Below are 26,508 nucleotides of genomic sequence, written 5' to 3' on the forward strand. Positions count from 1 at the left end.
CAGTGGCAGGTATAACTACAGTGTAAATAACAGTGGCAGGTATAACTACAGTGTAGACAGTGGCAGGTATAACTACAGTGGCAGGTATAACTACAGTGTAAAACGACAGTGGCAGGTATAACTACAGACAAACACAGTGGCAGGTATAACCCAGTGTCATGACCCTGGCCTAACCACAATAAATGAAGGCAGGTATAACTACAGTGTAAATACGACCAGCGGCAGGTATAACTACAGTGACGACAGTGGAGGTATAACTACACAGTGTAAATACGACCCGACAACTCAGTGTATCCCACAGTGGCAGGTATTCAGTGTAAATACGACAGTTATAACTACAGTGTAAAAACGACAGTGGCAGTAACTACAGTTTCCGACAGTGGCAGGCATAACTACAGTGTAAATAACATGATGACAGTGGCAGGTATAACTACTGTAATATGACAGTGGTGGTAATTTAAGTGGCATAACTACAGTGTAAATCACAGTGGCAGGTATAATACAGTGTAAATAAATGGCAGGTGTGACTACAGTGGCAATAATGTGTAGGATAGACAGTGGCAGGAGGGTGTGTAAATAGACTTTCACTACAGTGTAAATACGACAGTGGCATGTATAGCTACAGTGTAAATACGACAGTGGCAGGTATAACTACAGTGGCAGGTATAACTACAGTGTAAAAAAATAACCACAGTGTAAATTACGACAGTGGCAGGTATAACTACAGTGTAAATACGACAGTGGCAGGTATAACTACAGTGTAAATACGACAGTGGCAGGCATAACTTAAATGGTGTAAATAACGACAGTGGCAGGTATAACACAGTGTAAATATGACAGTGGCAGGTATAACTACAGTGTAAATACGATTAGTGGCAGGTATAACTACAGTGTAAATACGACAGTGGCAGGTATAACTACAGTGTAAATACGACAGTGGCAGGTATAACTACAGTGTAAATACGACAGTGGCAGGTATAACTACAGTGTAAATACGACAGTGGCAGGTATAACTACAGTGTAAATACGACAGTGGCAGGTATAACTACAGTGGCAGGTATAACTACAGTGTAAATACGACAGTGGCAGGTATAACTACAGTGTAAATACGACAGTGGCAGGTATAACTACAGTGTAAATACGACAGTGGCAGGTATAACTACAGTGTAAATACGACAGTGGCAGGTATAACTACAGTGGCAGGTATAACTACAGTGTAAATACAACAGAAGCAGGTATATCTACAGTAAAATACGACAGTGGCAGGTATAACTACAGTGTAAATGACAGTGGCAGGTATAACTACAGTGTAAATACGACAGTGGCAGGTATAACTACAGTGTAAATACGACAGTGGCAGGTATAACTACAGTGTAAATACGACAGTGGCAGGTATAACTACAGTGGCAGGTATAACTACAGTGTAAATACGACAGTGGCAGGTATAACTACAGTGTAAATACGACAGTGGCAGGTATAACTACAGTGTAAATACGACAGTGGCAGGTATAACTACAGTGGCAGGTATAACTACAGTGTAAATATGACAGTGGCAGGTATAACTACAGTGTAAATACGACAGTGGCAGGTATAACTACAGTGTAAATACGACAGTGGCAGGTATAACTACAGTGTAAATACGACAGTGGCAGGTATAACTACAGTGTAAATACGACAGTGGCAGGTATAACTACAGTGTAAATCGACAGTGGCAGGTATAACTACAGTGTAAATACGACAGTGGCAGGTATAACTAAAGTGTAAAATACGACAGTGGCAGGTATAACTACAGTGTAAAATCGACAGTGGCAGGTATAACTACAGTGTAAATACGACAGTGGCAGGTATAACTACAGTGGCGGTGGCAGGTATAACTACAGTGTAAATACGACAGTGGCAGGTATAACTACAGTGTAAATACGACAGTGGCAGGTATAACTACAGTGTAAATACGACAGTGGCAGGTATAACTACAGTGTAAATATGACAGTGGCAGGTATAACTACAGTGTAAATATGACAGTAGCAGGTATAACTACAGTGTAATACGACAGTGGCAGGTATAACTACAGTGTAAATACAACAGTGGTATAACTACAGTGGGTATAACTACAGTGTAAATACGACAGTGGCAGGTATAACTACAGTGTAAATACGACAGTGGCAGGTATAACTACAGTGTAAATACGACAGTGGCAGGTATAACTACAGTGTAAATACGACAGCGGCAGGTATAACTACAGTGTAAATATGACAGTGGCAGGTATAACTACAGTGTAAATACGACAGTGGCAGGTATAACTACAGTGTAAATACGACAGTGGCAGGTATAACTACAGTGTAAATACGACAGTGGCAGGTATAACTACAGTGTAAATACGACAGTGGCAGGTATAACTACAGTGTAAAGACGACAGTGGCAGGTATAACTACAGTGTAAATACGACAGCAGGCAGGTATAACTACAGTGTAAATACGACAGTGGCAGGTATAACTACAGTGGCAGGTATAACTACAGTGTAAAATACGACAGTGGCAGGTATAACTACAGTGTAAATATGACAGTGGCAGGTATAAGTGTAACTACAGTGTAAATACGACAGTGGCAGGTATAACTACACAGTGTAAATACGACAGTGGCAGGTATAACTACAGTGTAAATACGACAGTGGCAGGTATAACTACAGTGTAAATATGACAGTGGCAGGTATAACTACAGTGTAAATACGACAGTGGCAGGTATAACTACAGTGTAGATACCGACAGTGGCAGGTATAAACTACAGTGGCAGGTATAACTACAGTGGCAGGTATAACTGCTACACAGTGTAAATACGACAGTGGCAGGTATAACTACAGTGTAAATACGACAGTGGCAGGTGAGTAACTACAGTGTAAAATACGACAGTGGCAGGTATAACTACAGTGCGGGTATACTACAGTGTTTGATTGTAGTCAGGTTTATCTTTGTAAATACGACAGTGGCAGGTATAACCCAGTGCACAGTGGCAGGTATAACTACAGTGTAAATACGACAGGAGAGGTATCTACAGTGTAAATACGACAGCGGCAGGAGACCCTCTTCATCTCCTAAAGTGTAAATGCGACAGTCAGGTCTCACCAGCTGTAAATGGAAGGCCAAGTATGCCTACAGTGTAAATCGGCAGCCTCGAAGTCAGTGTAAAACACAGCGGCAATGACACAGTGTAAATACGAAGTGGAAGGCATAACTACAGTGGAGTATAACTCCAGTGTAAATGTTCTATCTCAGTGTAAATACGGATTGGCAGGTATAACTACAGTGTAAATGTCGGCAGTGGCAGGTATAACTAAGTAAGGTAAACTACAGTTTCTATGTTAATACAGTGTAGGTACGAAAGTATAAGTCTATAAATAACGACAGTGGCAGGTATAACTACAGTGTTAGGTATACTGTAGTGTAAAAGACTGTCAGGTATAACTACAGTGTAAAACGACAGTGGCATGTATAACTACTGTGTTAAAGACAGTGGCAGGTATAACTACAGTGTAAAACGACAGTGGCAGGTATAACTACAGTGGCAGGTATAACTACAGTGTAAAAGATAGTGAGTATAACTACAGTGTAAAACGACAGTGGCAGGTTAGATACAGTGTAAAAGACAGTGGCAGGTATAACTAAGTGACTGTTAACTACAGTGCTAAATACAGTGGTAGGTTAAAGATAGTGTAAACACGAAGTGAAAGGTATAACTAGTGTTAGATAGTGGTAGGTATAACTACAGTCAGGTATAACAGTGTAAAGCGACTGCGGCTAGGTATAGATACAGTGTAGGTACGTGGGCAGGTATAACTAAGTGTAAGGACTGTTTCTATGTTAACTACTGTGTTAAAGACAGTGTCAGGTATAACTACGGTAAGGAACTACAGTGTAAATACGACAGTGTTAGGTATAACTGTAGTGTAAAACGACTGTCAGGTATAACAATAAGGACTGGCCAGGTATTCTAGTGTAAATACAGTGGCAGGTATAACTACAGTGTAAATACGACAGTGGCAGGTATAACTACAGTGTAAATACGACAGTTAGGTATAACTACAGTGTAAAAGATAGTCTATAACTACAGTGTAAATACGACAGTGGTTTGATTGTAGTCTGTTTATCTGTTTGTCTCCATAGAAACCCAGCACCGTTTCTATGTTAGACGGAGAGATCTACTTCTGATAGTCTATAACAATAAGGACTGTCATCTCCTCCGATGTACTGTAGGTCCCTCTCTATAAATGGAAGGCCACGTTGCCTATGTCAAGCCCTGTAGGTTAAAACACTCCCAACTGACACACAATCTAGTGGAAGGTCTACTCATCATAGGTCATAAGCTCCAGCTGCAATGTTCTGTCTGTTTCTACCCAGTTGGCTCCTGACTGTCAGGCTTAAAGATATATAACAATAAGGAAACTGTTTCTATGTTAGATACTGTAGGTTAAAGATAGTCTATAACAATAAGGACTGTTTCTGTAGGTTAAAGTCTGTTAGATACTGTAGGTTAAAGACTGTCTAATGTGTAAGGACTGTTTCTCTGTTAGATACTGTAGGTTAAAGATAGTCTATAACAATAAGGAAACTGTTTCTATGTGTTAGATACTGTAGGTTAAAGATAGTCTATAATAAGGACTGTTTCTATGTTGTTAGATACTGTAGGTTAAAAAGATAGTCTATAACAATAAGGACTGTTTCTATGTTAGATACTGTAGGTTAAAGATAGTCTATAACAATAAGGACTGTTTCTATGTTAGATACTGTAGGTTAAAGATAGTCTATAACAATAAGGACTGTTTCTATGTTAGATACTGTAGGTTAAAGACTGTCTATAACAATAAGGACTGTTTCTATGTTAGATACTGTAGGTTAAAGATAGTCTATAACAATAAGGACTGTTTCTATGTTAGATACTGTAGGTTAAAGATGGTCTATAACAATAAGGACTGTTTCTATGTTAGATACTGTAGGTTAAAGATAGTCTATAACAATAAGGACTGTTTCTATGTTAGATACTGTAGGTTAAAGACTGTCTATAACTATAATAAGGACTGTTTCTATGCTAGATACTGTAGGTTAAAGATAGTCTATAACAATAAGGACTGTTTCTATGCTAGATACTGTAGGTTAAAGACTGTCTATAACAACAAGGACTGTTTCTATGTTAGATACTGTAGGTTAAAGATAGTCTATAACAATAAGGACTGTTTCTATGTTAGATACTGTAGGTTAAAGACTGTCTATAACAATAAGGACTGTTTCTATGTTAGATACTGTAGGTTAAAGACTGTCTATAACAATAAGGACTGTTTCTATGCTAGATACTGTAGGTTAAAGATAGTCTATAACAATAAGGACTGTTTCTATGCTAGATACTGTAGGTTAAAGACTGTCTATAACAACAAGGACTGTTTCTATGTTAGATACTGTAGGTTAAAGATAGTCTATAACAATAAGGACTGTTTCTATGTTAGATACTGTAGGTTAAAGACTGTCTATAACAATAAGGACTGTTTCTATGTTAGATACTGTAGGTTAAAGATAGTCTATAACAATAAGGACTGTTTCTATGTTAGATACTGTAGGTTAAAGACAGTCTATAACAATAAGGACTGTTTCTATGTTAGATACTGTAGGTTAAAGACTGTCTATAACAATAAGGACTGTTTCTATTTCTGGTGCATGTCCAAGATCGATAATCAATATGTTGTTTATACAGATCAGTCTACACAATATTGATACTATATAGTCCCATAAGAACTGGAGAAAACTCAAAGACTGATGTCAGTTGATCGTTGTTGTGATTCAATGTTTAAAGAGCCACTTTGTTACTAATAGCTGAAGAACCAGAGAACACATATGGAATCATGTTGTAACCAAAAATACGTTAAACAAATCAAAATATATTTTATATTTTATGATTCTTAAAAGTAGCCACCCGTTGCCTTGATGACAGCTTTGCACACTCTTGGCCTTCTGTCAACCAACTTCATGAGGTAGTCACCTGGATTTTAAAAAAATTAATAAGTGTGACTTGATTAAAGTACATTTGTGGAATGTATTTCCTTCTTAGGAATGGTATACAGAATATAGCCCTATTTGGTAAATGACCAAGTCCATATTATGGAAAGATCAGCTCAAATAAGCAAAGAGAAACGACAGCCCATCATTACTTTAAGACATGAAGGTCAACCGTACAGAAAATGAACTTTGAAAGTGCAGTGGCAAAAATCATCAAGTGCTCTGATGAAACTGCCTCATGAGGACCACGACAAGAAAGGAAGACCCAGAGTTTCCTCTGCTGCAGAGGATAAGTACATTAGAGTTCGCTGTACCTCAGTTTGCAGCCTAAAATAAATGCTTCACAGAGTTCAAGTAAGAGACACATCTAAGCATCAACTGTTCAGAGGAGACTATTTGAATCAGGCCTTCGTGGTCGATTTGCAAAGAAACCACTACTAAAGGACACCAATAGGAAGAAGAGATTTGCTTGGGCCAAGAAACACGAGCAATGGACATTAGACCGGTGGAAATCTGTCCTTTGGTCTGATGAGTCCAAATTTGAAATGTTTGGTTCCAACGGCCGTGTCTTCGTGAGATACAGAGTAGGTGAACGGATGATCTCCAAATGTGTGGTTCCCACCGTGAAGCATGGAGGTGGTGGTGACACTGTGTGGTGCTTTGCTGGTGACACTGTCAGAGGAGACTGTGTGAATCAGGCCTTGATGGTGACACTGTCAGAGGATTTATGAAGTGACATCTGGTTTGTGAATTGAAGGGCCATCCCATCTGGTTTGGCCTTAACCAGCATGGCTACACTGCATTCTGCAGCGATACACCATCCCATCTGGTTTGGCCTTAACCAGCATGGCTGACAGCTAACCAGCATCTGCAGCATGGCTACCACAGAGCCATCCCTGTGCATGGCTACCACAGCATTCTTGGCCTTAACCAGCATGGTACACATTCTGCAGCCATTCTGGTTGGCCTTAACCAGCATGGCTACCACAGCATTCTGCAGCCATCCCATCTGGTTTGGCCTTAACCAGCATGGCCACCACAGCATTCTGCAGTGATCCCATCTGGTTTGGCCTTAACCAGCATCCAGCATTCTGGTTTGTTTGCCTTAACCAGCATGGGACTATCATTTGTTTATCAACAGGACAATGATCCCAACAGGACACACCTCCAGGCTGTGTAAGGACTATTTGACCAAGAAGGAGAGTGATGGAGTGCTGCTTCAGATGACCTGGCCTCCACAATCACCTGACCTCAACCCAATTGAGATGGTTTGGGATGAGTTGGGCCACAGAGTGATGGAAAAGCCGCCAACAAGTGCTCAGCATATGTGGGAATCTCTTCAAGACTGTTGGAAAAGCATTCCAGGTGAAGCTGGTTGAGAGAATGCCAAGAGTGTGCAAAGCTGTCATCAAGGCAAAGGGTGGCTACTTTGAAGAATCTCAAATCTCAAATATATTTGTTGTTTGTTTAAAACTACTTAGGGCTGAGATCCCGTTAACGGGGTCGATATGACAACAGCCAGTGAAAGTGCAGGGCGCCAAATTCAAAACAACAGAAATCTCATATTTAAATTCTCAAACGTACAAGTATCTTAAACCATTTTGAAAGGCAATTGTGTTGTTAATCCCACCAGTGTCCGATTTTCAAATAGGCTTTACAGCGAAAGCACCACAAACTATTATGTTAGGTCAGAGCCAAGTCACAGAAAAACACAGCCATTTTTCCAAAGCAAAGAGTGGAGTCACAAAATCTGAAATAGAGAGAATTAATCAATAACCTTTGATGATCTTCATCAGATGACACTCATAGGACTTCATGTTAGACAATACATTTATGTTTTGTTCGATAAAGTTCATATTTATATCAAAAGATCTCAGTATACATTGGCGCGTTATGTTCACTAGTTCCAAAAACATCCGGTGATTTTGCAGAGAGCCACATCAATTTACAGGAATACTCATTATAAATGTTCATAGAAATACAAGTGCTTTACAGCGAAAGCACCGCAAACTATTATGTTAGGACAATCTATTATGTTGAAGAATCTAAAATATGAAATATATTTGAATTTGTTTAACACTTTTTGGTTACTACATGATTCCATATGTGTTATTTCCTAGTGTTGATGTCTTCATTATTATTCTACAATGTAGAAAATAGTAAAAAATAAAGAAAAACCCTGTAATGAGTAGGTGTGTCCAAACTGTTGACTGGTGCTGTATATAAATCCCCAACGTAACAACACGTCCAATCATGACGTCTGTCAGAATGGGGACTGCAAACAATTGTGCTAATGGATTTAATTAATCATTTTCACCTGACAGTATATTTGACTTGTTAACATTTCTCAGGGCTGCTCTGTCCGTCTGTCCGTCCGTGGATTTTATTTCATATGTGGGTTCATTGTCCCCTCCCCTCCTGTTGCAACCAGTCCCCTCCCTCCTCCTGTAGGGTGCAACCAGTCCCCTCCCTCCTCCTGTAGGGTTCAACCAGTCACCTCCCTCCTCCTGTAGGGTGTAACCAGTCCCCTCCCTCCTCCTGTTGCAACCAGTCCCCTCCCTCCTCCTGTAGGGTGTAATCAGTCCCCTCCCTCCTCCTGTAGGGTGTAATCAGTCCCCTCCCCTCCTCCTGTAGGTGTAATCAGTCCCCTCCCTCCTCCTGTAGGGTGTAATCAGTCCCCTCCCTCCTCCTGTAGGGTGTAATCCAGTCCCCTCCCCTCCTCCTGTAGGGTTCAACCAGTCCCCTCCCTCCTCCTGTAGGGTTCAACCAGTCACCTCCCTCCTCCTGTAGGGTGTAACCAGTCCCCTCCCTCCTCCTGTTGCAACCAGTCCCCTCCCTCTTCCTGTAGGGTTCAACCAGTCCCCTCCCTCTTCCTGTAGGGTTCAACCAGTCCCCTCCCTCCTCCTGTAGGGTTCAACCAGTCCCTCCCTCTTCCTGTAGGGTTCAACCAGTCCCCTCCCTCTTCCTGTAGGGTTCAACCAGTCCCCTCCCTCTTCCTGTAGGGTTCAACCAGTCCCTCCCTCTTCCTGTAGGGTGCAACCAGTCCCCTTCCTCCTCCAGGGTCCCCTCACCTCCCTCCTCCTGTAGGGTTCAACCAGTCCCCCCCCTCCTCCTAGGGTGCAACCAGTCCCCCCTCCTCCTGGTGCAACCAGTTCCCTCCCTCTTCCTGTAGGGTGGAACCAGTCCCATCCCTCTTCCTGTAGGGTGCAACCAGTCCCCTCCCTCTTCCTGTAGGGTGCAACCAGTCCCCTTCCTCCTCCCCAGTCACCTCCCTCCTCCTGTAGGGTTCAACCAGTCCCCCCCTCCTCCTGTAGGGTGCAAAGTCCAGTCCTCCCAGTCCCTCCCTCTTCCTGTAGGGTGGAACCAGTCCCATCCCTCTTCCTGTAGGGTGCAACCAGTCCCCTCCCTCTTCCTGTAGGGTGCAACCAGTCCCCTCCCTCCTCCTGTAGGGTGCAACCAGTCCCCTCCCTCCTCCTGTAGGGTTCAACCAGTCCCCTCCCTCCTCCTGTAGGGTTCAACCAGTCCCCTCCCTCCTCCTGTAGGGTTCAACCAGTCCCCTCCCTCCTCCTGTAGGGTGCAACCAGTCCTCTCCCTCCTCCTGAAAGGGTGCAACCAGTCCTCCCTCCTCCTGTAGTGCAACCAGTCCCCCCTCCTCCTGTAGGGTGCAACCAGTCCCCTCCCTCCTCCTGTAGGGTTCAACCAGTCCCCTCCCTCCTCCTGTAGGGTGCAACCAGTCCCCTCCCCTCCTCCTGTAGGGTTCAACCAGTCCCCTCCCTCCTCCTGTAGGGTGCAACCAGTCCCCTCCCTCCTCCTGTAGGGTTCAACCAGTCCCCTCCCTCCTCCTGTAGGGGTGTAATCAGTCCCCTCCCTCCTCCTGTGTGTAATCAGTCCCCTCCTCCTGTAGGGTGTAATCAGTCCCCTCCCTCCTCAGTAGGGTGTAATCAGTCCCCTCCCTCCTCCTGTGGTGTAATCAGTCCCCTCCATCCTCCTGTAGGGTTCAACCAGTCCCCTGGGACATCTTAACACATTATTCAGTGTGTGTTTGGTGACAGGCAGAGGGGTTGTGGGACATCTTAACACATTATTCAGTGTGTGTCTGTGTGTTTGGTATTTTATTTTTTTTCACCTCCTGAAGAAATATAATTTGGAGCACAGGAGGATGGTGGCACCTTAATTGGGGAGGACAGGCTCATGGTAATGGCTGGAGCGGAATGAGCAGAGTGGTAATAAATAAATCAAAACACAGAGTTTCTATGTGTTTGATTCCATTCCATTCGCTCTGTTCCAGCCGTTATTTTGAGCCGTCCTCCCCTCCGCCAGCCTCCACTGGTTTGGAGAAATCTCTCTTTTGGTGCACTCCGCATTGTAAAAAGTCTCTCCTTCTCTTTCTAGAGTCAATGGACTTACCCCTCCCTATATGTGAGTCCCGAAGACAATAGCCGATCACCTCTGTGATCGTAACTTTGATTAAAAACAGAAGTCAGAGATGATGTCGTTCGTTTATAGCCGTCGTTTTGGAAAAGGACCTTAAAGAATCCAAGGAAAGATAAATTATCTCACAGACATGTACATTATGTACATTCACTTCAATTCAAATAGAATGGTACTTTGTTGGCTGTTGATTGGCGAGTTTCTCCCTTCCTCCAGTTCATTGGACAGAAATAAGGGAGCCTCATTAGCATGAGAACTCTGACGCAGCCAATTGGAGAGCAGTAAAGGCTTTCATCATCAAGTCCCTGCCAATAGTTTGACAGTGTCAGTTTCTCCCCCAAAAAAGGTGTGTGTCCTTCGCGACAGACATCTCCAAATGAAACGTAAATATATTAAAGATATGTAATATGTAAATATATACTAATGAAAAGGAAACACAGGAACGTTTCAAGACCTGATCACCGTACCTTAAAGACCTGATCACCGTACCTTAAAGACATGATCACCGTACCTTAAAGACATGATCACCGTACCTTAAAGACCTGATCACCGTACCTTAAAGACCTGATCACCGTACCTTAAAGACCTGATCACCGTACCTTAAAGACATGATCACCGTACCTTAAAAACCGTACCCAAAGACATGATCACCGACTTAAAGATGATCACCGTACCTTAAAGACATGATCACCGTACCTTAAAGACCTGATCACCGTACCTTAAAGACATGATCACCACCGTACCTTAAAGACATGATCACCGTACCTTAAAGACCTGATCACCCTCCGTACCTTAAAGACATGATCACCGTACCTTAAAAGACATGATCACCGTACCTTAAAGACATGATCACCGTACCTTAAAGACATGATCACCGTACCTCAAAAGACAAAGACATGATCACCGTACCTTAAAGACATGATCACCGTACCTTAAAGACCTGATCACCGTACCTTAAGACATGATCACCGTACCTTAAAGACATGATCACCGTACCTTAAAGACATGATCACCGTACCTTAAAGACCATGATCACCGTACCTTAAAGACCTGATCACCATGATCACCGTACCTTAAAGACATGATCACCGTACCTTAAAGACCATGATCACCGTACCTTAAAGACATGATCACCGTACCTAAAGACCTGATCACCGTACCTTAAAGACATGATCACCGTACCTTAAAGACATGATCACCGTACCTTAAAGACATGATCACCGTACCTTAAAGACATGATCACCGTACCTTAAAGACATGATCACCGTACCTTAAAGACATGATCACCGTACCTTAAAGACATGATCACCGTACCTTAAAGACATGATCACCGTACCTTAAAGACATGATCACCGTACCTTAAAGACATGATCACCGTACCTTAAAGACCTGATGTACCTTAATCAGACATGATCACCGTACCTTAAAGACATGATCACCGTACCTTAAAGACATGATCACCGTACCTTAAAGACATGATCACCGTACCTTAAAGACATGATCACCGTACCTTAAAGACATGATCACCGTACCTTAAAGACATGATCACCGTACCTTAAAGACCTGATCACCGTACCTTAAAGACCTGATCACCGTACCTTAAAGACATGATCACCGTACCTTAAAGACATGATCACCGTACCTTAAAGACATGATCACCGTACCTTAAAGACATGATCCACCTTAAAGACATGATCACCCTTAAAGACATGATCACCGTACCTTAAAGACATGATCAGTGACATGATACCTTAAAGACATGATCACCGTACCTTAAAGACCTGATCACCGTACCTTAAAGACATGATCACCGTACCTTAAAGACCATGATCACCGTACCTTAAAGACATGATCACCATGTCACCTTAAAGACATGATCACCGTACCTTAAAGACATGATCACCGTACCTAAAGACATGAAGACCTGATCACCTGATCACCCTTAAAGACCTGATCACCTTAAAGACATGATCACCGTACCTTAAAGACATGATCACCGTCTTAAAGACATGATCACCGTACCTTAAAGACCTGATCACCGTTACCTTAAAGACATGATCACCGTACCTTAAAGACATGATCTACCATTAAAGACATGATCACCTACCTTAAAGACCTGATCACCGTACCTTAAAGACATGATCACCGTACTCTTAAAAGACATGATCACCGTACCTTAAAGACATGATGTACCTTCCAAAGACATGATCACCGTACCTTAAAGACATGATCACCGTACCTTAAAGACATGATCACCGTACCTTAAAGACATGATCACCGTACCTTAAAGACCTGATCACCGTACCTTAAAGACATGATCACCGTACCTTTAAAGACATGATCGTTTGGAAAGACATACCTTAAAGACATGATCACCGTACCTTAAAGACATGATCACCGTACCTTAAAGACATGATCACCGTACCTTAAAGACATGATCACCTTAAAGACCTGATCACCGTACATTAAAGACATGATCACCGTACCTTAAAGACCTGATCACCGTACCTTAAAGACATGATCACCGTACCTTAAAGACATGTACCTTAAAGACATGATCACCGTACCTTAAAGACATGATCACCGTACCCAAAGACATGATCACCCCTTAAAGACATGATCACCGTGTAAAGACATGATCACTAAAGACGCCTTAAAGACCTGATCACCGTACCTTAAAGACATGTACCTTAGAGACATCATACCTTAAAGACCTGATCACCGTACCTTAAAGACATGATCACCGTACCTTAAAGACCTGATCACCGTACCTTAAAGACATGATCACCGTACCTTAAAAGACATGATCACCGTACCTTAAAGACATGATCATGTACCTTAAAGACATGATCACCGTACCTTTAAAGACATGATCACCGTACCTTAAAGACATGATCACCGTACCTTAAAGACATGATCACCGTACCTTAAAAGACATGATCAGACCACGTCACCGTACCTTAAAGACATGATCACCGTACCTTAAAGACATGATCACCGTACCTTAAAGACATGATCACCGTACCTTAAAGACATGATCACCGTACCTTAAAGACATGATCACCGTACCTTAAAGACATGATCACCGTACCTTAAAGACATGATCACCGTGCCTTAAAGACATGATCACCGTACCTTAAAGACATGATCACCTTAAAGACATGATCACCGTACCTTAAAGACATGATCACCGTACCTTAAAGACATGATCACCGTACCTTAAAGACTGATCACCGTATAAAAGACATGATCACCGTACCTTAAAGACCTGATCACCGTACCTTAAAGACATGATCACCGTACCTTAAAGACATGATCACCGTACCTTAAAGACATGATCACCGTACCTTAAAGACATGATCACCGTACCTTAAAGACCTGATCACCGTACCTTAAAGACATGATCACCGTACCTTAAAGACCTGATCACCGTACCTTAAAGACATGATCACCGTACCTTAAAGACATGATCACGTACCTTAAAGACATGATCACCGTACCTTAAAGACATGATCACCGTACCTTAAAGACATGATCACCGTACCTTAAAGACATGATCACCGTACCTTAAAGACCTGATCACCGTACCTTAAAGACATGATCACCGTACCTTAAAGACCTGATCACCGTACCTTAAAGACATGATAAAGACACACCCATACCTTAAAGACATGATCACCGTACCTTAAAGACATGATCACCGTACCTTAAAGACATGATCACCGTACCTTAAAACATGATCACCGTACCTTAAAGACATGATCACCGTACCCTGATCACCGTACCTTAAAGACATGATCACCGTACCTTAAAGACCTGATCACCGTACCTTAAAGACATGATCACCGTACCTTAAAGACCTGATCACCGTACCTTAAAGACCTGATCACCGTACCTTAAAGACATGATCACCGTACCTTGACATGATCACCGTACCTTAAAGACATGATCACCGTACCTTAAAGACATGATCACCGTACCTTAAAGACATGATCACCGTACCTTAAAGACATGATCACCGTACCTTAAAGACATGATCACCGTACCTTAAAGACATGATCACCGTACCTTAAAGACCCTGATCACCGTACCTTAAAGACATGAAGTACCTTAAAGACATGATCACCGTACCTTAAAGACATGATACCACATGATCACCGTACCTTAAAGACATGATCACCGTACCTTAAAAGACATGATCACCGTACCTTAAAGACCTGATCACCGTACCTTAAAGACCTGATCACCGTACCTTAAAGACATGATCACCGTACCTTAAAGACATGATCACCGTACCTTAAAGACATGATCACCTGTACCTTAAAGAATGATCACCGTACCTTAAAGACATGATCACCGTACCTTAAAGACATGATCACCGTACCTTAAAGACATGATCACCGTACCTTAAATACATGATCACCTTTAAAGACATGTCACCGTACCTTAAAGACATGATCACCGTACCTTAAAGACATGATCACCGTACCTTAAAGACATGATCACCGTACCTTAAAGACATGATCACCGTACCTTAAAGACATGATCACCGTACCATGATCACCGTACCTTAAAGACATGATCACCGTACCTTAAAGACCTGATCACCGTACCTTAAAGACATGATCACCGTACCTTAAAGACATGATCACCGTACCTTAAAGACATGATACCTTAAAGACATGATCACCGTACCTTAAAGACATGTACCTTAAAGACATGATCACACCTGACCTGATCACCGTACCTTAAAGACCTGATCACCGTACCTTAAAGACATGATCACCGTACCTTAAAGACATGATCACCGTACCTTAAAGACCACCTGATCACCGTACCTTAAAGACATGATCACCGTACCTTAAAGACATGATCACCGTACCTTAAAGACCTGATCACCGTACCTTAAAGACATGATCACCGTACCTTAAAGACATGATCACCGTACCTTAAAGACATGATCACCGTACCTTTAAAGACATGATCACCGTACCTTACCTTAAAAGACATGATCACCGTACCTTAAAGACATGATCACCGTACCTTAAAGACATGATCACCGTACCTTAAAGACATGATCACCGTACCTTAAAGACATGATCACCGTACCTTAAAGACCTGATCACCGTACCTTAGCAATGATCACCGTATTAAAGACATGATCACCGTACCTTAAAGAATCAGACTTAAAGACCTGATCACCGTACCTTAAAGACATGATCATGACCGTACCTTAAAGACATGAGACATGATACCTTAAAGACATGATCACTGTACCTTAAAGACATGATTTACCTTCATTTACAGTATTTTTGTGTGTTTTCCTTGCAGTGTTTTATAAACATAATCTTCATTGAATAACTATAGATCATATACAGTACATTCAGAAAGTATTCTGACCTCTTGACTTTTTCCACATTATTTTACATTACAGCCTTACTCTAACATGGACACACACAATACCACATAACGACAAAGCAAAATAATGTTTTAATTTTTTATTGCAAATGTATAAATTTAAAAACACTAAAATATCACATTTCCATTAATATTCAGACCCTTTATGCAGTACTTTGTTGATACACCTTTGGCAGTGATTACAGCCTCGAGTCATTTTGAGTAGGACGCTACAAGCTTGGTACACCTGTATTGGGGGTGTTTCTCCCATTCTTCTCTGCAGATCCCCTCAAGCTCCGTCAGATTGGATGGGGAGCGTCGCTGCACAGCTATTTTCAGGTCTCTTCAGAGATGTTGGATCGGGTTCAAGTCTGGTCTCTGGCTGGGCCACTAAAGGACATTCAGAGACATTGTCCCGAAGCCACACTCCTGCATTGTTTTGTCTGTGTCCTCAGGGTCGTTGTCCTGTTGAAAGGTGAACCTTCACCTCAGTCTGAGGTCCTGAATGCTCTGGAGCAGGTTTTCATCAAGGATCTCTCTGTACTTTGCTCCGTTCATCTTTCTCTCGATCCTGACTAGTCTCCCAGTCCCTGCCACTGAAAAACATCCCCACAGCATGATGCTGCCACCACCATGCTTAACCGTTGTGATGCTGCCACCACCATGCTTCACCGTAGTGATGCTGCCACCACCATGCTTCACCGTAGTGATGCTGCCACCACCATGCTTCACTGTTGTGATGCTGCCACCACCATGCTTCACCGTAGTGATGCTGCCTCCACCATGCTTCACCGTAGTGATGCTGCCACCACCATGCTTCACAGTAGTGATGCTGCCACCACCATGCTTCACCGTAGTGATGCTGCCTCCACCATGCTTCACCGTAGTGATGCTGCCTCCACCATGCTTCACCGTAGTGATGCTGCCACCACCATGCTTCACAGTAGTGATGCTGCCACCACCATGCTTCACCGTAGTGATGCTGCCTCCACCATGCTTCACCGTTGGTGACAGGTTTCATCCAGATGTGACGCTTTGCATTCAGGTCAAAGAGTTCAATCTTGGTTTCATCAGACCAGAGAATCTTGTTTCTCCTTTAGGTGCCTTTTGGCAAACTGCAAGCGGGTTGTCATGTGCCTTGTACTGAGGAGTGGCTTCCATCTGGTCACTACCATAAAGACCTGATTGGTGGAGTGCTGCAGAGATGGTTGTCCTTCTGGAAAGTTCTCCCATCTCCACAGAGGAACACTGGAGCTCTGTCAGTGACCATCAGGTACTTGGTCACCTCCCCGACCAAGGCTCTGCTGGGCAGCCAGCTCTAGGAAGAGTCTTGGTGATTCCAAACTTCTTCCATTTAAGAATGATGGCCACTGTGTCCTTGGGAACCTTCAATGCTGCAGAAATGTTTTGGTACCCTTTCCCAGATCTGTGCCTCTACACTATCCTGTCTCAGAGCTCTGGGGACAATTCCTTCGACCTCATGGCTTAGTTTTGCTCTGATATACACTGTTAACTGTGGGATCTTATATAGGCAGGTGTGAGTCTTTCCAAATCATGTCCAATTCATTGAATTTACCACAGGTGGACTCCCAGGTTGTAGAAACATCTCAAGGATGATCAATGGAAACAGGATGCACCTGAGCTCTTTTTCGAGTCTCATAGCAAAGGGTCTGAATACTTAAGTAAATAAGGTATTTATGTTTTGTATCTTTAATACATAAAAAAAAAAATAAAAAAACCTGTTTTCGCTTTGTCATTATGGGGTATTGTGTGTAGATTGATGAGGAAAAATATATATTTTAATCAATTTTAGAGTAAGGCTGTAACGTAACAAAATGTGGAAAAGTCAAGGGTCCTGAATACTTTGCACTGGATATATGTAACGGATGTGAAACGGCTAGCTTAGTTAGCAGTGCGCGCTAAATAGCGTTTCAATCGGTTACGTCACTTGCTCTGAGACCTTGAAGTAGTAGTTCCCCTTGCTCTGCAAGGGCAGCGGCTTTTGTGGAGCGATGGGTAACGATGCTTCGAGGGTGACTGTTGTTGATGTGTGCAGAGGGTCCCTGGTTCACGCCCGGGTATGGGCGGGGACGGGTTTAAAGTTATACTGTTACATATACACTGAGTGGACAGAACATTAGGAACACCTTTCCATGACAGATTGACCAGGTGTGTACACTGTATCAGGAAACAAAATGTAAATGTTTGTTTTGTTAATACTTTTATCAGTATATGGAAATAGTGGATCAGGCACTTTGAGTCCTTCCCAAACGTTTAGGCTCTGTTGACAGCGGAACAGTAAGGAACAGGCTGGCTGGTTATGTCCTGGTTGTCTAATCAGTCTGTCTGTCCAACAAGCATTACATCCAGACGATCTTAGCCCAAGACATCCGGGCAAGCTCCAGGGTAAAGTTTCCCCTAAGGTACATGTCTAGGATCAGCTTCTCCTCCCCAAACTTAAACTTAACCATTGGTTAGAGAAATGCAAAACTGATCCAAGGTGAGTGTCTAGGATCAACTCCCTACTCCGTCCAGGTAGAACTGGTGCTAGCCGAGTATATCCAGGTAGACAGGTGTGTCTTTCCCCATGGTATAGAGGACCTTCTGAATGTCCTTGATGTTCAACCTCTGCTGTGGTTCCCTCTGCCAGCAGGCCAGCATCAGGTCATACACCTCCTTGGGACAAACCCTTGGCCTGTCCAGGACCTGACCCTGAACTAAACACTCTATGACCTGAAGAGACAGAGAGGAGGGTCAGTCAAACAGAGAGACAGAGAGAGGATGGGTTAGGGTGTAGGGGTGAGGGGTCAGTCAAACAGAAACAGAGAGAGGATGGGTTAGGGTGTAGGGGTTAGGGGTCAGTCAAACAGAGAGAGGAGGGGTTAGGGTGTAGGGGTTAGGGGTCAGTCAAACAGAGAGACAGAGAGAGGAGGGGTTAGGGTGTAGGGGTTAGGGGTCAGTCAAACAGAGAGACAGAGAGAGGAGGGGTTAGGGTGTAGGGGTTAGGGGTCAGTCAAACAGAGAGACAGAGAGAGGAGGGGTCAGTCAAACAGAGAGACAGAGAGAGGATGGGTTAGGGGTCAGTCAAACAGAGAGACAGAGAGAGGGGTTAGGGTGTAGGGGTTAGGGGTCAGTCAAACAGAGACAGAGAGAGGAGGGGTCAGTCAAACAGAGAGACAGAGAGAGTAGGGGTTAGGGGTCAGTCAAACAGAGAGACAGAGAGGAGGAGGGGTTAGGGTGTAGGGGTTAGGGGTCAGTCAAACAGAGAGACAGAGACAGAGGAGGGGTTAGGGTGTAGGGGTTAGGGGTCAGTCAAACAGGGAGACAGGGGTTAGAGACAGAGAGAGAGAGATTATTGTACACCTGTATTTACACTACATACATTTGGGTTTCAAAACATTAAAATGCTCTCACTGACTACAGGTTAATATTATTGACAATATTGACACTTCAAGTGCATGAGTTAGGAGGGGATGTGCACCCCTTGACAGGACATTTCTTAGGGGCAGTTTGATTGTACTAATAAACTTGCTTTGTAAGAGTAATATTAATTGAATTACATTGATTTACCCCTCCCCTGGGAGTTCTGGAATACTGCATAGGAAGAGGTGGGCAGGGCATCAGGAAGGGCCGAGTCTCAGGAAGAGTGTGCTATGTGTTATATAGACACTAGGGGTGCTCCTAGGGGTGCTCCTAAATGTGTTATATAGACACTAGGGGTGCTCTAAATGTGTTATATAGACACTAGGGGTGCTAGACACTAGGGGTGCTCCTAGGGGTGCTCTAAATGTGTTATATAGACACTAGGGGTGCTCCTATGGGGTGCTCCTTGGGGTGCTCCTAAATGTGTTATATAGACACTAGGGTGCTCCTAAATGTGTTATATAGACACTAGGGTGCTCCTAGGGGTGCTCCTAAATGTGTTATATAGACACTAGGGGTGCTCTATGTGTTATATAGACACTGGGGTGCTCCTAAATGTGTTATATAGACACTAGGGGTGCTCCTAAATGTGTTATATAGACACTAGGGTGCTCCTAAATGTGTTATATAGACACTAGGGGTGCTCTAAATGTGTTATATAGACACTAGGGGGTGCTCCTAGGGGTGCTCCTAGGGGTGCACTAGGGGTGCTCCTAAATGTGTTATATAGACACTAGGGGTGCTCCTAAATGTGTTATATAGACACACTAGGGGTGCTCCTAAATGTGTTATATAGACACTAGGGGTGCTCCTAGGGTGCTCCTAAATGTGTTATATAGACACTAGGGGTGCTCCTAAATGTGTTATATAGACACTAGGGGTGCTCTAAATGTGTTATATAGACACTAGGGGGTGCTCCTAGGGGTGCTCTAAATGTGTTATATAGACACTAGGGGTGCTCCTAAAGGGGTATATAGACACTAGGGGTGCTCCTAGGGTGCTCCTAAATGTGTTATATAGTCACTAGGGGTGCTCCTAGGGGTGCTCCTAAATGTGTTATATAGACACTACTAGATGTGTTATATAGCTCACTAGGGGTGCTCTAAATGTGTTATATAGACACTAGGGGTGCTCCTAGGGGTGCTCTAAATGTGTTATATAGACACTAGGGGTGCTCCTAGGGGTGCTCCTAAATGTGTTATATAGACACTAGGGGTGCTCCTAGATGTGTTATATAGACACTAGGGGTGCTCTAAATGTGTTATATAGACACTAGGGGTGCTCTAGGGGTGCTCCTAAATGTGTTATATAGACACTAGGGGTGCTCCTAGGGGTGCTCTAAATGTGTTATATAGACACTAGGGGTGCTCCTAGATGTGTTAGGGTGCACTAGGGGTGCTCCTAAATGTGTTATATAGACACTAGGGGTGCTCCTAGGGGTGCTCCTAAATGTGTTATATAGACACTAGGGGTGCTCCTAGGGGTGCTCTAAATGTGTTATATAGACACTAGGGGTGCTCTAGGGGTGCTCCTATGGGTGCACTAGGGGTGCTCCTAAATGTGTTATATAGACACTAGGGGTGCTCCTAAATGTGTTATATAGACACTAGGGGTCCTCCTAAATGTGTTATATAGACACTAGGGGTGCTCCTAAATGTGTTATATAGACACTAGGGGTGCTCCTAGGGTGCTCCTAAATGTGTTATATAGACACTAGGGGTGCTCCTAGGGGTGCTCCTAAATGTGTTATATAGACACTAGGGGTGCTCTAGGGGTGCTCTAAATGTGTTATATAGACACTAGGGGTGCTCCTAAATGTGTTATATAGACACTAGGGGTGCTCCTAGGGGTGCTCCTAAATGTGTTATATAGACACTAGGGGTGCTCCTAGGGGTGCTCCTAAATGTGTTATATAGACACTAGGGGTGCTCCTAGGGGTGCTCCTAAATGTGTTATATAGACACTAGGGGTGCTCCTAGGGGTGCTCCTAAATGTGTTATATAGACACTAGGGGTGCTCCTAGGGGTGCTCCTAAATGTGTTATATAGACACTAGGGGTGCTCCTAGGGGCGCTCCTAGGGGTGCTCCTAAATGTGTTATATAGACACTAGGGGTGCTCCTAGGGGTGCTCCTAAATGTGTTATATAGACACTAGGGGTGCTCCTAAATGTGTTATATAGTCACTACTCTTGTCTTCAGACCTCTTGACTTCAGACCACCAATACTAATGTGAGTTGAAATGGCGTCCTATTGCCTCAATAGTCCACTACTCTTGACTAGAGCCCTACAGTATACCTCGTTGTTGGCCAGCTGAAACCACGGCTGCTTCCCGTAGGTGAAGATCTCCCAGAGGATGACACCAAAGCTCCAAACGTCACTTTCTGTTGTGAACTTTCTGTACATGATGCTCTCAGGGGCATCCAGCGGATCGGCAACATGGTGTGACCTCCGACCTGAAACAGGTTAACAGGACTATATTAGTATAGCGCTGTGTGACCTCCGACCTGAAACAGGTTAACAGGACTATATTAGTATAGCGCTGTGTGACCTCCGACCTGAAACAGGTTAACAGGACTATATTAGTATAGCGCTGTGTGACCTCCGACCTGAAACAGGTTAACAGGACTATATTAGACCTGAAACAGGTTAACAGGACTGATGTTATTGTATAGCGCTGTGTGACCTCCGACCTGAAACAGGTTAACAGGACTATATTAGTATAGCGCTGTGTGACCTCCGACCTGAAACAGGTTAACAGGACTATATTAGTATAGCTGTGTGACCTCCGACCTGAAACAGGTTAACAGGACTATATTAGTATAGCGCTGTGTGACCTCCGACCTGAAACAGGTTAACAGGACTATATTAGTACAACGCTGTGTGACCTCTGACCTGAAAACAGGTTAACAGGACTATATTAGTACAATCAACAAGACGCTAATCAGGACTGTGTGACCTCTGACCTGAAACAGGTTAACAGGACTATATTAGTACAACGCTGTGTGACCTCCGACCTGAAACAGGTTAACAGGACTATATTAGTACAGCGCTGTGTGACCTCCGACCTGAAACAGGTTAACAGGACTATATTAGTACAGCGCTGTGTGACCTCTGACCTGAAACAGGTTAACAGGACTATATTAGTACAGCGCTGTGTGACCTCCGACCTGAAACAGGTTAACAGGACTATATTAGTACAGCGCTGTGTGACTTAGAACAGGTTAACAGGACTATATTATCATGGGCCTAAACAAGACTGACAGTTAACAGGACTATGTTGTCATCATGGACAGCATCAGAAACAAGACTGATGTTACTGTTGTAATCACGGACAGCATCAACAAGACTGGTGTTACTGTTGTAATCACAGTCCTGACAGCATCAACAAGACTGATGTTACTGTTGTAATCATGGTCCTGACAGCATCAAAAATCAAATCAAATCAAATCAAATTTATTTATATAGCCCTTTACATCAGCTGATGTAATCATGGACAGAAACCCAGCCTCAACAAGACTGATGTTACTGTTGTAATCATGGACAGCATCAACAAGACTGATGTTACTGTTGTAATCATGTAATCACGGACAGTCAACAAGACTGTTACTGTTGTAATCATGGACAGCATCAACAAGACTGATGTTACTGTTGTCATCATGGACAGCATCAACAAGACTGATGTTACTGTTGTCATCACGGACAGCATCAACAAGACTGATGTTACTGTTGTAATCACAGTCCTGACAGCATCAACAAGACTGATGTTACTGTTGTCATCATGGACAGCATCAACAAGACTGATGTTACTGTTGTAATCATGGACAGCATCAACAAGACTGATGTTACTGTTGTAATCATGGACAGCATCAACAAGACTGATGTTACTGTTGTAATCATGGACAGCATCAACAAGACTGATGTTACTGTTGTAATCACAGTCCTGACAGCATCAACAAGACTGATGTTACTGTTGTAATCACGGTCCTGACAGCATCAACAAGACTGATGTTACTGTTGTAATCATGGACAGCATCAACAAGACTGATGTTACTGTTGTAATCATGGACAGCATCAACAAGACTGATGTTACTGTTGTAATCATGGACAGCATCAACAAGACTGATGTTACTGTTGTAATCATGGACAGCATCAACAAGACTGATGTTACTGTTGTAATCTGGACAGCATCAACAAGACTGATGTTACTGACAGCATCAACAAGACTGATGTTACTGTTGTAATCATGGACAGCATCAACAAGACTGATGTTACTGTTGTAATCATGGACAGCATCAACAAGACTGATGTTACTGTTGTAATCATGGACAGCATCAACAAGACTGATGTTACTGTTGTAATCATGGACAGCATCAACAAGACTGATGTTACTGTTGTAATCATGGACAGCATCAACAAGACTGATGTTACTGTTGTAATCACAGTCCTGACAGCATCAACAAGACTGATGTTACTGTTGTAATCATGGACAGCATCAACAAGACTGATGTTACTGTTGTAATCATGGACAGCATCAACAAGACTGATGTTACTGTTGTAATCATGGACAGCATCAACAAGACTGATGTTACTGTTGTAATCATGGACAGCATCAACAAGACTGATGTTACTGTTGTAATCATGGACAGCATCAACAAGACTGATGTTACTGTTGTAATCATGGACAGCATCAACAAGACTGATGTTACTGTTGTAATCATGGACAGCATCAACAAGACTGATGTTACTGTTGTAATCATGGACAGCATCAACAAGACTGATGTTACTGTTGTAATCATGGACAGCATCAACAAGACTGATGTTACTGTTGTAATCATGGACAGCATCAACAAGACTGATGTTACTGTTGTAATCATGGACAGCATCAACAAGACTGATGTTACTGTTGTAATCATGGACAGCATCAACAAGACTGATGTTACTGTTGTAATCATGGACAGCATCAACAAGACTGATGTTACTGTTGTAATCATGGACAGCATCAACAAGACTGATGTTACTGTTGTAATCATGGACAGCATCAACAAGACTGATGTTACTGTTGTAATCATGGGACAGCATCAACAAGACTGATGTTACTGTTGTAATCATGGGACAGCATCAACAAGACTGATGTTACTGTTGTAATCATGGACAGCATCAACAAGACTGATGTTACTGTTGTAATCATGGTCCTGACAGCATCAACAAGACTGATGTTACTGTTGTAATCATGTTGTAATCATGGACAGCATCAACAAGACTGATGTTACTGTTGTAATCATGGACAGCATCAACAAGACTGATGTTACTGTTGTAATCATGGACAGCATCAACAAGACTGATGTTACTGTTGTAATCATGGACAGCATCAACAAGACTGATGTTACTGTTGTAATCATCTGACAGCATCAACAAGACTGATGTTACTGTTGTAATCATGGACAGCATCAACAAGACTGATGTTACTGTTGTAATCATGGACAGCATCAACAAGACTGATGTTACTGTTGTAATCATGGACAGCATCAACAAGACTGATGTTACTGTTGTAATCATGGACAGCATCAACAAGACTGATGTTACTGTTGTAATCATGGACAGCATCAACAAGACTGATGTTACTGTTGTAATCATGGACAGCATCAACAAGACTGATGTTACTGTTGTAATCATGGACAGCATCAACAAGACTGATGTTACTGTTGTAATCATGGACAGCATCAACAAGACTGATGTTACTGTTGTAATCATGGACAGCATCAACAAGACTGATGTTACTGTTGTAATCATGGACTGAGCATCAACAAGACTGATGTTACTGTTGTAATCATGGACAGCATCAACAAGACTGATGTTACTGTTGTAATCATCAACAAGACAGCATCAACAAGACTGATGTTACTGTTGTAATCACGGTCCTGACAGCATCAACAAGACTGATGTTACTGTTGTAATCATGGACAGCATCAACAAGACTGATGTTACTGTTGTAATCACGGTCCTGACAGCATCAACAAGACTGATGTTACTGTTGTAATCACATCAACAAGACCTGACAGCATCAACAAGACTGATGTTACTGTTGTAATCATGGACAGCATCAACAAGACTGATGTTACTGTTGTAATCATGGACAGCATCAACAAGACTGATGTTACTGTTGTAATCACGGTCCTGTAACAGCATCAACAAGACTGATGTTACTGTTGTAATCATGGACAGCATCAACAAGACTGATGTTACTGTTGTAATCATGGACAGCATCAACAAGACTGATGTTACTGTTGTCATCATGGACAGCATCAACAAGACTGATGTTACTGTTGATCATGGACAGCATCAACAAGACTGATGTTACTGTTGTAATCATGGACAGCATCAACAAGACTGTTACTGTTGTCATCATGGACAGCATCAACAAGACTGATGTTACTGTTGTAATCATGGACAGCATCAACAAGACTGATGTTACTGTTGTAATCATGGACAGCATCAAGACTGGTGTTACTGTTGTAATCATGGACAGCATCAACAAGACTGATGTTACTGTTGTAATCATAGACAGCATCAACAAGACTGATGTTACTGTTGACTGAATCACAGTCCTGACAGCATCAACAAGACCGATGTTACTGTTGTAATCACGGACAGGGCCTGATTACAAGCCTGATGTCTAGACTCCCCCAGGCCTGATAACCATCTAGACTCTCCCAGGCCTGATAACCATCTAGACTCTCCCCAGGCCTGATCATCACTCCCCCAGGACTGATAACCATCTAGACTCAAGACTGATGTTAGACTCTCCCCAGGCCTGATAAACTCTCTCCCCAGGCCTGATAACCATCTAGACTCTCCCCAGGACTGATAATCATCTACAGCCAACAAGACTGATGTTACTGTTAGACTCATGGGCCTGACCATCAACAACTCTTCCCCGGACTGATAACCATCTAGACTCTCCCCAGGCCTGATAACCATCTGACTCTCCCAGGCCTGATAACCATCTAGACTCTCCCATGGTTACTGTTAGACTCTTGGACTGATAACCATCTAGACTCTCCCAGGACTGATAACCATCTAGACTCTTCCTAGGCCTGATCCAGACTCTCCCAGACTGATAACCATCTAGACTCTCCCCAGGCCTGATAACCATCTAGACTCTTCCCATGGTCCTGAAACCATCTAGACTCTCCCCAGGCCTGATAACCATCTAGACTCT

At 43.0% G+C, this 26,508-nt stretch overlaps 3 long non-coding RNA genes and 1 pseudogene across 34 annotated transcripts; 2 read left to right on the plus strand and 2 right to left on the minus strand.

Moving 5' to 3' along the window:
* The first annotated feature begins 628 nt into the window (after nt 1-628).
* Nucleotides 629-2,412, plus strand: LOC127924120 (uncharacterized). 4 transcript variants are annotated; one of them, XR_008116839.1, is made up of 4 exons: nt 629-663; nt 1,040-1,121; nt 1,297-1,524; nt 2,263-2,412. It is a non-coding gene; the product is annotated as an uncharacterized LOC127924120 (long non-coding RNA). The 4 variants fall into 4 exon arrangements; XR_008116836.1 differs by lacking the exon at nt 629-663 and having other exon boundaries at nt 885-1,121; XR_008116838.1 differs by lacking the exons at nt 629-663; nt 2,263-2,412 and adding an exon at nt 1,869-1,984 and having other exon boundaries at nt 885-1,121.
* Nucleotides 2,413-4,693: 2,281 nt separating this feature from the next.
* Nucleotides 4,694-6,441, plus strand: LOC127924118 (uncharacterized). Of its 7 annotated transcripts, XR_008116811.1 has the most exons (5): nt 4,694-4,936; nt 4,988-5,038; nt 5,195-5,347; nt 5,450-5,551; nt 5,654-6,435. It is a non-coding gene; the product is annotated as an uncharacterized LOC127924118 (long non-coding RNA). The 7 variants fall into 7 exon arrangements; XR_008116812.1 differs by lacking the exon at nt 4,988-5,038 and having other exon boundaries at nt 5,195-5,398; nt 5,450-5,602; nt 5,654-6,441; XR_008116807.1 differs by lacking the exon at nt 4,988-5,038 and having other exon boundaries at nt 5,450-5,602; nt 5,654-6,438.
* Nucleotides 6,442-10,554: 4,113 nt separating this feature from the next.
* On the minus strand, nt 10,555-15,585 carry LOC127924119 (uncharacterized). Of its 23 annotated transcripts, none has more exons than XR_008116816.1 (7): nt 15,491-15,585; nt 14,678-14,721; nt 14,406-14,537; nt 14,277-14,364; nt 13,905-14,101; nt 11,936-12,133; nt 10,555-11,068 (listed from the first exon to the last, which is right to left on the minus strand). It is a non-coding gene; the product is annotated as an uncharacterized LOC127924119 (long non-coding RNA). The 23 variants fall into 23 exon arrangements; XR_008116818.1 differs by lacking the exon at nt 15,491-15,585 and adding an exon at nt 14,937-15,015; XR_008116817.1 differs by lacking the exon at nt 15,491-15,585 and adding an exon at nt 14,915-15,009.
* A 2,568-nt stretch (nt 15,586-18,153) lies between these two features.
* Nucleotides 18,154-26,508, minus strand: part of LOC127924117 (NT-3 growth factor receptor-like) — a 65,498-nt pseudogene continuing 57,143 nt past the window's right edge.

The sequence above is a fragment of the Oncorhynchus keta genome, unplaced genomic scaffold (genome assembly GCF_023373465.1).
Source record: "Oncorhynchus keta strain PuntledgeMale-10-30-2019 unplaced genomic scaffold, Oket_V2 Un_contig_3684_pilon_pilon, whole genome shotgun sequence".
Taxonomy (NCBI): domain Eukaryota; kingdom Metazoa; phylum Chordata; class Actinopteri; order Salmoniformes; family Salmonidae; genus Oncorhynchus; species Oncorhynchus keta.